The 16,841-nt window shown below is 45.1% G+C and overlaps 1 long non-coding RNA gene across 3 annotated transcripts in view; it reads left to right on the forward strand.

Moving 5' to 3' along the window:
• Positions 1-16,841, forward strand: part of LOC125637322 (uncharacterized) — a 242,651-nt gene that overhangs the window by 165,060 nt on the left and 60,750 nt on the right. For 2 of the 3 annotated variants that reach the window (XR_012668420.1, XR_012668422.1), the window contains exons 2-3: positions 12,161-12,305; positions 12,400-12,507. This is a non-coding gene — a long non-coding RNA (uncharacterized LOC125637322). The remainder of the gene's footprint in view (positions 1-12,160; positions 12,306-12,399; positions 12,508-16,841) is intronic. The other variant, XR_012668421.1, reaches the window with a different exon arrangement.

Raw genomic sequence — 16,841 nt, forward strand, 5'->3', positions numbered from 1 at the left:
TGTTGTTGAGGTGGCAAAATTCAATATCTTCCATTGTTGTTTGCGGTGTTGAAGTTGGTCCAGTGAAGCATGTTAGCTCACCCCTGTTGTGTCTCTGCTTAAAGTTCTGTAATTTTTGGAGTTACTCTGCACCCCAAACTCCTGTGGAGCCATTAGCATACCAGGTGTACCATGTCTTAGAGACAAGCACTGTAGGTACTTCAGGAGCTAGGTCTTGTAGGCACTAGCCATGGTAGGTTCCAATAAGCACTCACACATGGCTAAGGAAAGGGTTTTCACTAGTGCTGGTAGCAAAGAGGAAAGACTGTAAATGCCGTAGGTACAGAGGTCTGAATAGTTACAGTGAGCAAGAGCAGTTCCTGTTTGGGTCTCTGGGGTAGTCTGGTTGAGAGTCAGGGCTCTTCAGTCCTACTGCCTGGAGTGCTCTCTCCAGTCCAGTCTCTATTCAAGCAAATAAGCATTTGCGGGTTTCCAAGCCAGGCTCAGCTGATGCCTCCCATTTGGTCCCTTTTTAATGGTTCCCTGCTCAGCCACTGCTCTCCCCCAAAAATCCCACACAACCCTGGACCCAGCTGCGACGTCTAGCACTCACAGCCTGTTTCACATTCTGCTCTTTCCACAGTTCCTGGAGGTTCCCTGTAGATCCTGGACCCTCCTACCATGCTGCCCCCACTCCCAAACAGAGCCCGGCCCTTTCTGGTTCAGTAGGAGCTTCCCCCTTACCTGGCCGGGGAAGAGGAAGTGCAATGGGGAGAGGGCTGATAGGAGATGTAGTCTCTGCTTAGCTGGGGGAAGGGGATGTTCAGTGCAGAGAGGGTTTTGGAGATCTATCACAGTTACATACCATAAGCTGCATTCTTATTTGATTATTTTGATGCATCTTAGGGCATGTCTATATGGTGAAAACCCCCAAAGTAGCTACTGCCCACTAGCTACTCTGTATTAACTCCACAAGTCAACATTCTTACTCCTCACTAAGAGTGCCTTTGTGCTGCTCAGCTTATGTACTAAACTAAAGCACACAAAGGGACTCTTAATGTAAAGTGAGAGTGTCCATGCGGGGAGTTAGTGCAAAGTAACTAGTGAGCTTTAAATTCTCACCATAGTCTTCTCCATGCCCTAAAATCTATAAATACTGCAAACGCTGTATAGACAGCATCAGTTCTTGCTCCCACTGGAATCAAAAGTAGAAACTCTTGGCCAGAATTTTCAAACGTAACTAGTGATTTTGAGTGCCTCCATTTTTGGCTATCCAACATGAGATACCTTCAGGAGGTCAGGTTTTTCAGAAAGTGCTGAGCGCCCACCCTGTGAAAATCAAGTCCCTTTGAAACTTCTCAAGCTGGGCGTCTTCAAATTGAGGTGCACCAAATCACTATATTTTAAAGTGCCCAACTTGAGATGTCTTGACGGGCTTGATTTTCACAGGGTGAGTGCTTAGCACTTTCTGAAAAATCAGATCTCCTCGAGGCACCTCCAAAAATGGAGGCACCCGAAATCACTCATCACTTTTGAAAATCTTGGCTCTCCTGGACTTCAGTGGAGGTAAGACTGAGCTCACAGTATGAGACTAATGTTTACTTTGTTATTCTATGTTTATTATTGTGGATGCCCACCTGTCATTATAAAAGGTTTTCCTTCTTCTATTACCCAGTATGTGCATTTTCTTCTTTCTACCCTTTCCTCCATGCTATTTATCAGAATCCACACCTTTGCTGTGACTAGAACCTGAGAAACAAACTTTTTTTTTCCTGGAACTATTTTGGAGGAAACTTGTTTTGTGTATGTGTTCAATCTTTATTTTTTAAACCAAAAATCCCTTAAATCCATAAATAATCACAGAGCCAGCATTGGAGATGTGTACTGAAAAAAATGTTGAAATACTGGCAATGATGGTGGAGGGATTATTCCTTGGACTCCACTGGTGATGGGAGAGCTGGTTTGTCTCTCTTGTGAATCCTAGTGGCATCTGAGCATACAGGATATAGAATAGCATTGGATTTGCTGTTTCAGTGCCCCTCCAACAGGGTGTTGGTCATTTAAGAGGATGCTGTAAATATCACTGTGTCCTGTTTTGATTTTTAATTCCTTTAATTTTGCAACAGGTTTTCTCTCCAGCTGTTGGTATTTATTAGAGTCTTTTCATATAATCTGTTTCTCCCTTGCTAATTGACAATACAGAGAAACAGTGAAACTGATTATATTTAAAGTGTTGTCAAAAGCACAAAGTTAATGTGGCACAAATAAAAAGAATAGGTACAAATTTATCAGACAGAACAGTGATTTTTTTTTTCCAGGTTGCCAGTATTTCTTTAAATTCTTCTAAACTCAGCAGGGTGTCAGGAGTTCTGGAGATACCACCAGCAGAGACCTCAGAGTACTTTGATCTAAGCCACCCAGGGTGTGGAGAGGAGCTTGCAGAAATAAACAAAAAGAGAAGCATATTTCTAGAAATATATGGCAGGAGATTAAGTTTAGAAAAATACATTTTTGTTAAGTAGACAAGCTGAAAAAAAATAAAAGTTGGCGGTTTTCCAATCTTTTCCTGACAAAAATATATTTTTTTCAAATGTTTATTTATAAGACTTATTTAGTTCAAACCAGCATGGTTTCTCCGTTACTATTCATATTCACATACTAATGAAATTTGCATGATAATTTGTATACCAAGCATTCTTCTTCTCCCTTGCAAAATCCTAGGTCTTTAAATGGCTTAAACAGATAACTCACATATGTCAGTGAATAGCTGGCCAGCATAAGGAGTGTTAGTCACCCCTGTTGGCCCAAGGTGTGGGTGTGTGCAAATTGCACAAGCTTATGCCGGTGGGAACCACTATCCCTAGGAAGATTCACCCCTAGGCAGAGGACAGCTGATATCTGTGTAAGCCACCTAAGAGATCATCATGAAAGGGGCTTACATTTGCACTGCCAGCTGCCTGTGAGTCTTGCTGGCAGAAACTGCTCTGGGGATGTATTGAATTAAAACATCCCCAGGCTTCCTTGGACACGCCCACCTTCCTGGTTAGGACCATACACTAGAGGACCACTTCACTAGAATGCACTGAGGTGCATTATGCCGTCTGGGGCAGTAGAACAATTGCCTGAGCATAAAAGACTTTCATGTGTTCAGTAAGCATTTGTGACTTAGAATTGGGAGAAATTTTTTTTCCTGTGAGTGGGGCAATATCCCACATACCATTTAGTGAGTCCGGTTCAAATTTTTAACAAAACTGAATGTAAGTGTAAAAGGAAGTGATCAATACTACAATGAAAATATCTCTGAATGACATCATAACTCAGACTCTGGTGATCAGAGCTTAGCATGTCTTTCAGCATGTGGGTATGTCCGCTTCTTCCAGTGCATTTTACAACATTGATTTGCAAATTTAAAAAAGAAGAAAACGGGGAAAAAAACACCTGATTTTTGCCACAACATTTCTTTGTAATCCTACTTATCTTGTGGAGGGTAAATCTAGTATGAAAAGATGATACCTTTTAACTGAGAGATTTAATTATATTTAGGTCAACAAGATCAAATAGTTTCATTTATGTTGTATAAAATAAATTATATTTCAATTCTTGAAAGCTGTGATGTTTTAGTAGTGATTTTTTATTTGAAAATGATCTGCTTTTTCTGAGCCTGTGAAGAATGGAGTTATGATCCCAATAGTATATTAAATTACTTAAAAATTAAAACTTTTTCTATGAAAGGTTTCATTTGTCCAAAACCAGTTTTAATTAACTGTTTGATCTAGTTATTCATCTCCTCCCGCACTGTCTAGCTATATAAAATTGTTAATCTATTCATTCTTACATCAGCTATAAGACTTAAGACGTAATAGATATCAGTACCTTGATATCTCAAGTCTTATAGGAATTACAAGCAGTGTAATCCAACTGACTCTTTAAAATTAGGTAACTAACATAAGAAACCTTAATTTGAGATAATAGTGATAAGCAAGAAATTCATAATATATGGCTGACAAACACACAGTTCTAAAACAGTTTCTTTTGCATCAGCTATTAGGCAGTTCTTCTTTGAGTACTGGTCCCTATGGATATTCACTGTGGGTCTGCATGCACTCTGTGTGCCTGGGATCAGAAATTCATCAACTGCAGGTCCATTGGTCCAGACCTGCATCCTTTGCCTCCTTGTACTCCCAACCAAGGGCATAAGGGGCAACACTGACTGACCATCTCTCAGTTTCTCTACTCATGGACCAGGATGGATCCCTTCTGTGGTGTCCATGGCCTTGATCTTCAGTTAGTTAGATAAACTGTAAATAGTTTGCTAGATATTTAGATAGCCATAGAACTAATTAGCTAGATTAGGGTTCGGGGGTTCCTCTACCCTTCGTTCCCCCACCACTTGGGACATCTATTATGCCCACAGTTCTAGTTTTTGTACCCTGCCTATCCTGTCCCCGAGTCTCCCCAGTGAGTGACCCACATGAGAGCTGCCTATACTGCCTCTGGGAGGCACACATTTCCTCAAGGTGTGACAGCTGCTGCTGCTCCTTTTCCCCCTTGTACCAGGAATTCAGAATCTGTAGACATTTTATGGAGCTCTCCATGAGGCCCCATTTAGACCCAAGGCCTCCAGCTCCTTATCTATGCTATCTTAGTTTCCATGCACCACCCCTCCATCATATGAGCCCTCCAGCAGGCACAAGGAGTCTACTAAATGGAGGCATGAAGATGTCAGGGGTAAACACACTTACAAGAAAAGGAATATATCACCCCACAGATCCTCCAAAAGAGGGTTCCTCTGGCATTGCCTGAGACTCTGTGGCCTGGAATGCATGCCTCCAGAGCTCATGGAGCAGAGGTCGGTATCGACGGTACTGAAACAGCTACCATTCCAAAACGGTGCACTGAATGGGTGGGACCAACCCCAACACTGCCCAGAGACAGAAGGACTGTTCTGCCTCTGCAACAGCAACACCAATCCAGCAGAAATCCACCACTTCCAAGATGGCACTATGGTTGTGCTCTGCTGAGACCTCCATGTGCTCTCCCCAAAGATCTGGCAATTGTCATGGATCAGGACTCTCTGATCATCTCTAACCCGATTCTACTGAGAGATGTCTGGACACAATCAACATGGCATTTGCTGGTTCTGAGCTCCAGCTGTGGGGTAGAGGCTCCAGCACCTGTTCAGGGCAGGATGCATTGGCTCCACCACTAGAGCCTGATAACTCCTACTCATCTGACAAAACCGACCTCGTACTGACAGCCAGGCTAGGAGCTGTCAGCCCTCACAATGTGCAGTATTGGCCAAGAGACCCATGAGGCCCACCTCCTGTCCATCAATCTTATTGGAGCCTGTGGAACTGTACTTTCAGGCACCAGAATACAAAGACCCTGGACATCATTCTCAACAATGGTCCCTTCCCAGAGAGGAACCAGAGTCCTCACAGGAGCACTTGGTTGAGGAGGAACAGCCGGTACCATCAAATCAACTGGCAATGTTTTCATCATCCTCCCCAGATGAGGCAGTGACACCAGCCTCTTCCTCGTCACTAGATAATTACAGGCAGTACCAGGACCTCCTGGGAAGGATCACTGAATCTCTTCAGATACCACTAGAGTAGGTTCAGAATCCTAGCCACAAACTCCACATCAACTAGGCCATACTGCAGCCCACTAAAACAATTCGGCACACACATGGCACTTGTGGGGCATGGATCATTTGATGATAATCTGTCTGTTCATTCCCTTTGGGACACCTGCCATTGGCCACTGTCAGAGGACAGGATACTGGGCTTGATGGACCTTTGGTCTGACCCAGTATGGCCATTCTTATGCTCTTATGTTGTCCCTGGATCCTGAAGTGGAGCCAGAAGAAATACTTTATTTCCCCCAAGGGAGTGGAATATTTGTTTTACGACCCTAATTCCAACTGGTACAAGTGGTTATGGAGTGAAGCAGGTTGTCCCAGCCCTAGTCTACCTTTTCAGACAAAGACACCAAGAGACTAGATCTCTTCAACAGAAAGAACTTTTCATCAGCTACCCTACCCATCCGCATGGTGAATTACCAGTCACTGAGGTCCAAGTAAGACTTCATGAATTACAACAAGCTGTTGGAATTTGCTAATAAGTTGCCTCAGGAATGTAGGCCCCAATTCCAGGCCATCTTGGATGAGGGAAAACTGGTCACAAGATCATCCCTCCAAGCATCTCTTGATGCATGATGTCATGCTCCATGGCCACCTCACTGATTGTGAGACAGGTTTCAGGGCTGCAGGCCTTGGGGTTCCCCAAGGAAGTCCAGGGGATAGTAGAGGATCTCCCCTTCAAGAGTAAAAATATTTTTAGGGAGAGGACAAATGAGTCATTGCACACTCTCAAGGACTCTTGTGCTACCCTCTGCTCTTTGGGGATATATACCCTGGCACCCCATAGGAAATATTCCAGGTCACCTACTCTTAGATACCAGCCACCATCTCAGTCTTTTTTCCACCAAAAGACTTATGAGCCCCTAGAAAATGACAGAGGGTCCAGCATGGCAAGCATGCTGCACCACTGCCCCCTCTTCAGTCCCAGTCACCTACCAAGAAGGCATTTTGCTTGGATGCTTGTCAGCCTGTCTCCATACCACCTGTTACCCCGAACTCCTTTGGGGGCACCATGGACTGTTTCCTCCCAGTGTGGCACCTTATTATGTCAGAGTCTTGCATATCATCTTAATCAGCTACATGCTCACATTCCTGCCTGCCCTCCCTATCAAAACTCCCCTCCCTGTCCCTTTTCAGGGACCCCTATCACAAGAAGATTCTCAAACTGGAGGCAAACTCCCTACTCCAACTGGGGGCAGTAAAGCCTGTGCCCCCTCCTGACAAATGGAAGGGGTTTTACACAAGATTCTTCCTCATACCACAAAAGAAGAGGGGGCTAGAGACTCATCTTGGACCTTATATAATATATAGAATCATAGAATCATAGAATATAAGGGTTGGAAGGGACCCCAGAAGGTCATCTAGTCCAACCCCCTGCTCGAAGCAGGACCAATTCCCAGTTAAATCATCCCAGCCAGGGCTTTGTCAAGCCTGACCTTAAAAACCTCTAAGGAAGGAGATTCTACCACCTCCCTAGGTAACGCATTCCAGTGTTTCACCACCCTCTTAGTGAAAAAGTTTTCCCTAATATCCAATCTAAACCTCCCCCACTGCAGCTTGAGACCATTACGCCTCGTTCTGTCATCTGATACCATTGAGAACAGTCTAGAGCCATCCTCTTTGGAACCCCCTTTCAGGTAGTTGAAAGCAGCTATCAAATCCCCCCTCATTCTTCTCTTCTGCAGGCTAAACAATCCCAGCTCCCTCAGCCTCTCCTCATAACTCATGTGTTCCAGACCCCTAATCATTTTTGTTGCCCGTCGCTGGACTCTCTCCAATTTATCCACATCCTTCTTGAAGTGTGGGGCCCAAAACTGGACACAGTACTCCAGATGAGGCCTCACCAATGTCGAATAGAGGGGAACGATCACGTCCCTCGATCTGCTCGCTATGCCCCTACTTATACATCCCAAAATGCCATTGGCCTTCTTGGCAACAAGGGCACACTGCTGACTCATATCCAGCTTCTCGTCCACTGTCACCCCTAGGTCCTTTTCTGCAGAACTGCTGCCTAGCCATTCGGTCCCTAGTCTGTAGCTGTGCATTGGGTTCTTCCGTCCTAAGTGCAGGACCCTGCACTTATCCTTATTGAACCTCATCAGATTTCTTTTGGCCCAATCCTCCAATTTGTCTAGGTCCTTCTGTATCCTATCCCTCCCCTCCAGCGTATCTACCACTCCTCCCAGTTTAGTATCATCCGCAAATTTGCTGAGAGTGCAATCCACACCATCCTCCAGATCATTTATGAAGATATTGAACAAAACCGGCCCCAGGACCGACCCTTGGGGCACTCCACTTGATACCGGCTGCCAACTAGACATGGAGCCATTGATAACTACCCGTTGAGCCCGACAATCTAGCCAGCTTTCTACCCACCTTGTAGTGCATTCATCCAGCCCATACTTCCTTAACTTGCTGACAAGAATACTGTGGGAGACAGTGTCAAAAGCTTTGCTAAAGTCAAGAAACAATACATCCACTGCTTTCCCTTCATCCACAGAACCAGTAATCTCATCATAGAAGGCGATTAGATTAGTCAGGCATGACCTTCCCTTGGTGAATCCATGCTGACTGCTCCTGATCACTTTCCTCTCATGCAAGTGCTTCAGGATTGATTCTTTGAGGACCTGCTCCATGATTTTTCCAGGGACTGAAGTGAGGCTGACTGGCCTGTAGTTCCCAGGATCCTCCTTCTTCCCTTATATATATAAGATCATTCAGGATGACCAGCCTGGCCTTGATAATCTCTAAATGAAGGTGACAGGTTTGTGGAACTCAATCTGAAGGACATTAGGACATTCACCCAGCTCACAGGAAATTATTCTGCTTTGCTGTGGCCTAGAACAATTTCAATACAGTGTGTTGCCCTTTGGTTTCTCGACAGCCCTGAGAGTTTTTACAACGGTCCTCTCAGTGTTGACTGTGCACTCCTGCAGACAAGGCAGCCCAGTATTTTCCTATCTAGATGACTGACTGCTAACGGGTCATTTGTATGAGCAAGTACAAGCAGCAATCACCTCTGCGCTCATACTATTTCATGCTTTGGGACTTCAGATAAATTCAGAAAAGTCCACTTCAAACTCCACACAAGTTATAGAGTTTACTGGAGTGATCATGGCAAGGACCTACTTACCTCAAGATCAGTTTCTCACAACGAGTGACCACATCACCCTCAGATGATGGCCTGGTCCTGCTAGACCACATGGCTGCATGCACCTATGTCACCTCTTTCACAAGGCTGCATCTATGGTGCTTCCAGGTCTAGCTGAGGATAGTCTACGTTCCAAGCAGGGATCCTTGGACAAGAAGTTCTCACTCCCCCAGAACATGCTGATGTCACTCAGCTGGGAGGCCAGGGGCAACGTATGTTTTGGGATCCCCTTTATTCCAACATCATATACAAAAACACTCATCATGGATGTCTCCCTATTGTGATGGGGAGTGCACTTAGATAACCAGACACAGAGTCCAGGCTACATATGAATCTTCTTGTGCTTCAGGCAGTTCACAAGGCATACAAAACTTATTCAATCCATGCATGTCCAGGTCCAAACTGACAGTATGACCACTGTCTATTAGATAAGCAAACAGGGAGGAGCGAGATCTGCCCCACTCTGAAGACAGGCAGTCCAGCTCTGGAACTGGTGCATCTGGCACCAGATTACCCTTTCGGCAGTACATATTTTGGATGTAATGAACTCCTTAGTGGAAGAGCCTAAGCAGGCATTTTCACAGGGATCTTGAGTGGGAGCTCCACCCATTGCTAGTGCAGAACCTCTTTCATTAATGGGCTGTCCCATTCTGGGACTTTTCACAATACAGGGGAACAAGAATTGCCCGACATATTGCTCCAGAGCCACCCAAAGCCTCAACTCAAAGGGGTCGCCTTCCTGGTACACTGGTCAGACCCACTGATGTACCCTTCCCTCCTATCCTCCTCCTACCCTGGGAAAATCAAACTGGACAGCACCATAGTGATCCTGTTAGCTCCCCGGTGCCCAGGACAATTGTGCCTCCTGACCTTGCATTCACCTACAACCATTCCCAGACCTACTATCTCAGAATGAGAACAGGATGGACCATTCCAACCCAGCTTTCCTTCATTTGGTTGCATGGTTTTTGGATGGACAATGAGCACAGAGAGAGCCTATTCATAGGATGTCCAGTCCCTCCTTAACAATATCAGGAGACCCTCTACAAGGAAGTGCTATGCCACCAAATGGAGGTGATTTTCCCAGTGGTGGCCGGAATTCCTCCCATCCCAGAATGTCTTCTCTCGTAGAATATGGCTGGCCTGTCTATCAGTTGCCTAAGCATTTATTTGACAGCTATTAATGCCTTCCATCCTCTGGTGGACAACTGCTCATTGTTTGCCCATCCCCCTACTGTGAAGTCCCTAAAGAGTATTTTAAGGACATTCTTTCTGACATCTAAATCTGCTCCTCCCTGGGAGCTGAACCTTGTCCTATCCACACTTATGAGCCCACCATTTGAGCCCTTAGACTCTTGTTCCCTTTTACACCTATCTATGAAGGTTGCTTTCCTGATGGTGATTACCTCCACTAGCAGAGTAGGAGAACTTAGGGCCCTTATGGCAGATCCTCCATACGAAGTCCTTCACAGAGATAAAGAATCTTTGAGGTTCCATCCCATGTTCATCCATGAAGAGGCAGCCAGTCTGTATCACCCCTTATGCCCTTGGATGCAGCCAAAGGGTGCAGGCATAGACTAATGGACATTGCTATTGAACCATTTCTGGTCCTGGGGGCACAGAGTGCCTGGGCACCCACAGTGAATACTCATAGGGATCCAAATTTCAAAGAACTCCAGTTACTAGAAGATAAGTAATCTTCCTTTTAAGTCCTAGTTTGCCAGTGAAGTTGGGATATTAAATAACATTTGTATAGCACTGTCATGTCCCCAGGATGCTGTGCTTCTGTTGGGACTTACACTGTCACTGAATATATCATTGACTGTAAAACAGTAAAGTCTTATGACTTTCTCAAAAGTCTATACTTATATTTTTAAGTAGAAACAAATAAGGACCCATTGCTGCAAGGTGCTCAACTTCTAATGTGGCTGATGGGAGCTAAGGGTATTCAGCACCTTTCAGGAACAGGCCGTGGGAAGCTTAACAGCACACAAGCCCAGTGTATTGGGACCCAAACACAGCAGCCTGATAAGCACCCCATAGAGTGAGTTTTACCAGGGCTGTCTGTGACTTGCCCCTTATTATTATCTTTGTCAGTTGTGTCTCAGAAAGAGTAATTGTATGGGTATTAAACAGTTTTAAATTCAATTTAGAAAATAAATCAGGGTAACTTACATGTGTTAAATAAATATTAGTGCTCAAACTTGTGGATTATTTGTGTGTTACATTAGTATAGTGTATCTAAAAGTGCCTGTGTATTAACATCAACATCACATTACTATGACTTAAATCGCTGTTGCCTTATAGTTTCATTAGAATAATGACTAAGTACTTTAAAATGGGAGTAACCACAGACTTCTGGCAAAGGCACTTATAATGATGACATGGCAGTTTTTGCATTTTCATTATATAATGCAGTCATCTTCTAGCACAATAATAATACATTTTATTTTTATGGTGCTTATCTGCTTTGTGGTGCTTATCCACTATTGTGTTCTAAGAGCCTCACTAAATTTATGAAATCAGAAAACATAGTACAGATAAAAGAGGACAAGATAAAATCTCATAAAATAATTGATAGTCAGTCACCACATCATGCTACACAGCAAGACTGGATGTGTCACTGCTGTGGTTCTCTCCCTGTTTCGCTGTTTACATTTCAGGATGCTAGACCATTCAATTTCCCCCTGAATTTAATCACAGGTAACATGTTTGTTATTTCTTGGGGGGAGGCGCAGGGAAAGAGAGAGAAAAGGAAAGAAAGAGGAGGGCTGGGAGGAAATTGACTTTCAAATTTTGTTTAAGAAACCCTGTCCTGCCCCCTCTGCAGAGCTTTGCAGCCATGTTAAGGAATGGCAGACATTAAACATATTTGTATCTACACCATGGGCAGGGCCGGCATTCAAGGGTTGCAAGCAGGGCAATTGCCCAGGGCCCCACACCACAGAGTCCCCATGCAGTAGGGCTCGGGCTTCAGCTTCAGAAATGTTGCAGAAATCTAGTGTGGGCAGGTAAGGGAGGCAGGGTGGGGGCCACTCCTTAGTTTCTGCCCTGGGCCCCAGCAAGTCTAATGCCATCCCTGACCATGGGCTTGATTCAGCCCTGAGTTACACTGGCTTTCACTGCTGCAACTGACAAACTGGTTGCAGAAAACCTGTCTGGAGTGAGATTGTAATGGTGGCCCATAGCCAGCAGCTGAGGAGCAGATGTGGCCAAGGCACCTGGAAGATGGGACACAGCTGATCCCACTGCAACTAACACCCACGGTGCCAAAAGGGTTGAACTGAGCACTATAACTTTTGCAGTAACTCCGGATCAGACAGGCAGATTCCCATTTTTTGCCGAGACTTTGCCTGGGCAAGGGAGCATTTATTCTGCTCTCTTTCCAGTTTCTAGTATGGGTGAAGAGGAGGCTCAGAATCCATGAGAAGTGCAGCAAGTTCCATGTTATGGTCAAGGCGTGGGAAACCATTGATGACCCATCGCTCCAAAACTGTCAAGGGAATGGGGAGAACAAGACTTCAGTCTCCTGAGGTACTGGCTTCTTCTCTGTACATGTTCTTCCCTAGTGGTGGCTTCTGAAGGTGTTCCTCACTTGTATTAATGGGTTTTGTTTGATTCCTCTCAGATTCCTTCCTTCGGCCCACAGATATATGCTTAGAGGTGAGACGGAGGGAACATGCAGCAGCTGCCAGCACCAGCAAGGTACAACTTCAACTGCTGCACCTCCAGGAGGGTAAGGAGTGGGGTTTCCAAAGATGAAAGGCTCCTTTCTTTTCCCCCGTGCCTATGCAGAAGCGTACAGCTCTAGGAGCACAATCAGCTTCTCCCCACAATCCACCCTGCTTGGGTTGTGGTCCTTCTCATTCCCAAGATTCTCTCTCTTCCACCCCCATTTAATCTATGCTGGGACTCTGGAGGCAAAGTGGAGGGTGTAAATATTCCCTTAATTTAGGAAGAGTCTCAGAAGCAGGGAATGGGACTACACTTTTAGTTCCCATTTCTACCGTGTAGGCCATCTGAGCACTGACTTGAGTCAGGAAGTTGAGTCAGGGCCTGGGATTTCAAAATGTGGTCCAAAGACCATCTTCCTGCAAGCTGCTCCACATGGACAGATCCTTACCTCTGTATGGAGCCCCAGTGAAGATGTTGGGTGCAGAGGGGTGCCCACACAATGCATATTGCAGGATCAGGGCCTATCTTTGCACAGTTTTAAATTTTTGAAAGCGTTTGGATTTTAGTGTTTAGTTGTTCCACATTATGCAAAGTGTGGTGTTCCTCAAAGTTGATAGCATTTGCAGTATAGACAATTTGGCGACTAACTACAGTGCTATTGGGCAGATTAGAAATGCCTAGACAGACATTTAGGAAGTGCACAGGGCTTTACAGAGTTTGTTGTAGAACTCAGGAAGTAAAGATCTCTCAGAGAACAAGCCACATGACTTGATGATGTACACCACAATTCCAACAAGGTGACTGATTGCAGAGATGCCACGGCTTCCAAATCAGGAATGAAAAATGGAGACTTGATATGACTGCACATTCCGATTAACACTTCTGCATTTATTTGAATACAGTATGTGTGCTAATTTGAATATGCAATCATTTAATTTAGCTGAATGCAGATACATATATCTGAATGTGTGTAATGTAAATATTCAGCCATGCAAATGGCAGCATAATTATTCTTTTCCCTGATGTGGCATGAATCTATATCTGTGCAGCACAACACCACAAAAATGGCTACAGTTTTGCCATCCTCCATCTCCTCATATTGTCCACCTACCATTTTGCTGTCTTTCTACACATATGAAGGGCAGATATGCCAGACCTGTGAAAAAAACACAGAAATTGGGCTTATTTTTGGCTTAATTGGCCTGTGAGTTGCTTGTTGGCTAGTTTTAGGCTTGTAGCTTTTTTTTTTTTAATCAGCTCCAGGCAAGGGGGGACAATCAGGGGCAAGGGGGAGAGAGAGTCAGGGGTGCACAGCAGACCCACCACAGTCCCAGATTGCATGCTGGGAGGATCTAGTCACATAGCGTGTTTGGGGTTCTTAGGGATTGGCTTGTTTTGGCCTTGTTTTCAAGTGGGATTAGCTTGATTTTTGGCTTATTGTGAAAGTCAGGGTGCTTATTTTCCGCGTGAAAGTTGGCAACTGTGACGCAGGGTGTTCTGTGCTTCCCTTCTAAGAAGAGGTCTGTTTAATCTCTCTTTGCCTCAATTTTCTAATCTTCTTGTAGGTTGTATGATTTCCCACCACCCTTTGTCTGCCTTTCTATTTAGAGCACAAACTGTGGAGAGAACTGTCTCTCGCTGTGTGTACACGGGGGCTTCTAGACACTATAATGCAAATAATTCATAATGATGATAAAAACTGTTGTCTGATCCCACAGTGTTGTTCTTTAAAGGAACATGGGAGACAGTAAGGAGATATTTTGCAATCCAGAAAAAGCTACAAATGTGAGAGTGACCTGCTGCATTGCACATTCTCTCAGAGATAGGAGTGCAAAACATTAATTAATTTCCACATCATTGCTAACTTTGAATTTTACTGAAGCAATTCTATGGTGGATGATGAGCTGACATAATTGACTGATTATAAGAGTATGTGCTTATTTTACCCTTAATTTGTGCGAGGAGGAGGAGATCAGTTTGTTTGTCTCCTCCACCTGTTGGAAGGATTTCTATTCCCCCATCTAGATCCTATGCACTGCTTAATGCACCACTGCAAGTCTTGGTGCAGGGGAGAAGGGCCATGTTGGGGGTGCAGTAGGTGAAGTTGTAATGCAGATTGCAACAGCCGTTTTTGAGTTGCTCTTGACTGTGGAGCAACCCATAGTTCTCTGGGGACTACTATAAATTAGAGGTGCTGCTCTAATTTATTCTGGGGGGGCAGACTGGTTCCTCAAACAGACCAGCAAGATGCGGACACTGCCCCTTGAAGAGAGAGTACAAATTCCCATCTGCTGGATCTTGTCAAGACCTAGATTGTAAGCTCTTTGGTGAATGACTTGTCTTTTTACCTCTTTAGTTATTATAACGAACCCTGTCACAAGCCAGGATGTTCTTTAAGGGGAATTGGGCCCCAGCCTGTTCTGTGAGCAAGTAGCTGCCTCCTAGCTCAGCTCATGAGGCCAGGGATCAGGTAGTACCTTGAAGATTACCTGGTCCTCAAAAGCGAGCAAGAGCTCAGTTGCTGGGGGGAGCTGTTGGGAGGTTCCTGCAGCAGTCCCTGGGTTAGGGGAAGAACTCAGTTTATAAATGACTCTCAGGCAGATGGCCTGCAGAGTGTAATCCTGTAGGGAGCAGGCTCTGAAGAAAGGAGTGGGGAGGTTTGCCTTGCCTCTAGGCAGATGGTCTATGAAGTGTAATTGTGTAATGAGTAGATAAGAACACAAGAACATAAGAATTGCCATACTGGGTCAGACCAAAGATCCATCCAGCCCAGTATCTTGTCTACCAACAGAAGCCAATGCCAGGTGCCCCAGAGGGAGCGAACCTAACAGGTAATGATCAAGTGATCTCTCTCCCGCCATCCATCTCCACCCTCTGACAAACAGAGGCTAGGGACACCATTCCTTACCCATCCTGGCTAATAGTCATGGCCTTAACCTCCATGAATTTATCCAGTTCTCTTTTAAACCCTGTTATAGTCCTAGCCTTCACAACCTCCTCAGGCAAGGAGTTCCACAGGTTGACTGTGTGCTGAGTGAAGAACTTCCTTTTGTTTTAAACCTGCAGAAGCCTCCAAGTAAGGGGAAGGGACATGACTGATGTGTTGAGCTTGTGTTATTCTGAAGAAATAAAAGTCAGATGCCTGAAGAGAAAGGGACTGGAATCTTGGGGTGTTTTTTGGAGCATGGGCTAATGAATGAGCTCACAGGCTTATGTGGTCTGATTAGTCCCTAGGTGCTACTGCAAAACAAATGTAGTGCCCCCGGTTACCTTCTTTAATGCCAATCTGTGTACAGGTTTTGAATGACAGGTCTGAGTTCTTCTGGATCCCACCACCCACTCAGCAGGGTGTTTCTTTATTTTTTCCTATGAATTTATTTGGCTGTGCCTACACCCCCCTCATCCTGGTGACCCTGCCAGGAAGGAGCAGCTTGGGAGGAAAATTCTAACCACAGGGTTATCCCCACTTACTTGCCAGATATTTGAAGACTTCCAAGAAATAACACAAACACATATAATTATTGTGTAGAATATATTTATTCAACAGGAGATAAATATAACATAACAGGGTAAAACACTATTTTTAGGTTCACCAGTGCCCACGCTGCTAATACCTGTGACTTTCCCCAGTCACATGACTTGATGTAGCAAATGTAAGATTAGTGTCCCATTGGTACGCGTACATTGTTGGGGCCCTTAATGACCTATGACCACAAAATTCTTCTCTGCAGTGGTTTAGCAGTGTGGCTGACTGGGTTCAGTACAGTCCAAAGGACTCACAAGTGGGAGAAGGTGGTAAATCCCTCCACAGGTTTAATATCCAGCAGGCTATAAAATCCCCAACCCCTTACTCCCTGGCTTGAGGACGCAGTTCAGGGAGTACGGGGTCCCCAAAACAAATTCCTTTACTAACTAAAAGATGGTGCACTCACAGAGTCCATGAATGATCCACAGGTTCAGAGAGGACTCTGGACTCCTCAGTCACTGCAGAGGAGCTAATCTCTGCCGGCAGGGATCCTCCTCAGGCAGGAATCAGGCTGCTTCAGTCCCAGGATTTCCCCTCACCACAAAGGGGGTGCAGGGCTCAAGGTGCAGATTACACAACTGTACTAAAATCCAAACTGTAGTCTCCTAACCCAGCGCACGCACACACACACACACACACACACACCCCATCCCTGAACTACCAGACAGAGCAGATCTGACCACGTGGTGACTGGTCTCACCCAGGGAGCTAGAGACTAACTCAGCCTGGCTGGGGAAGTTTCCAAGCAAAACTCTACAAACTGGGAATCATCAGTGAAGAAGGCAAAGCCCAGCTGAGGGATCTTGCTTTCAGGACCCTAGAGGCCAGTTCTAAGGGGGAACCCTGCATGCAGGCCTGAGACTCACCAG

The sequence above is a fragment of the Caretta caretta genome, chromosome 5, assembly GCF_965140235.1.
Source record: "Caretta caretta isolate rCarCar2 chromosome 5, rCarCar1.hap1, whole genome shotgun sequence".
NCBI lineage: Eukaryota > Metazoa > Chordata > Testudines > Cheloniidae > Caretta > Caretta caretta.